Raw genomic sequence first — 291 nt, 5'->3', positions numbered from 1 at the left:
TCATCTATCACTTATTTGTCCTGATTGGAATAAACAAACATGTACTCCTAGGGGTTGTGTCCACATAGCATTTTTTTCCTGAGCGCCAGTGTCTTCTTCAGTTGTTCCCAATGAGGAAAGAGTGAGTGCGCCCGCATGCAGTCGCCTAGAGAGAAAGCACCCAACCTCTTTTTCAGAGCGCTCTGCCTTTTTTGGACGACAGTTCCGAGTGCTTCTAGTGAAAATCTCTGAACTATTCAGAAAGGCACTGGTGACATCACAGTCACACATTTTCAGGCAACCAATCATATT

The 291-nt window shown here is 44.7% G+C and overlaps 1 protein-coding gene across 1 annotated transcript in view; it reads right to left on the bottom strand.

Annotated features, from left to right (window-relative positions):
- dusp12 (dual specificity phosphatase 12) overlaps positions 1 to 291 on the bottom strand; it is a gene marked incomplete at both ends in the record, with an annotated part of 4239 nt that overhangs the window by 1694 nt on the left and 2254 nt on the right. The gene's annotated exons all lie outside the window — the stretch shown is intronic.

Source organism: Morone saxatilis, unplaced genomic scaffold (assembly GCF_004916995.1).
Source record: "Morone saxatilis isolate NCDOM2014 unplaced genomic scaffold, NCSU_SB_2.0 Contig50, whole genome shotgun sequence".
Classification (NCBI taxonomy): domain Eukaryota; kingdom Metazoa; phylum Chordata; class Actinopteri; family Moronidae; genus Morone; species Morone saxatilis.
The sequence above is the reverse complement of the archived record's forward strand: the minus strand, read 5'-3'. Positions and strand labels throughout refer to the sequence as shown.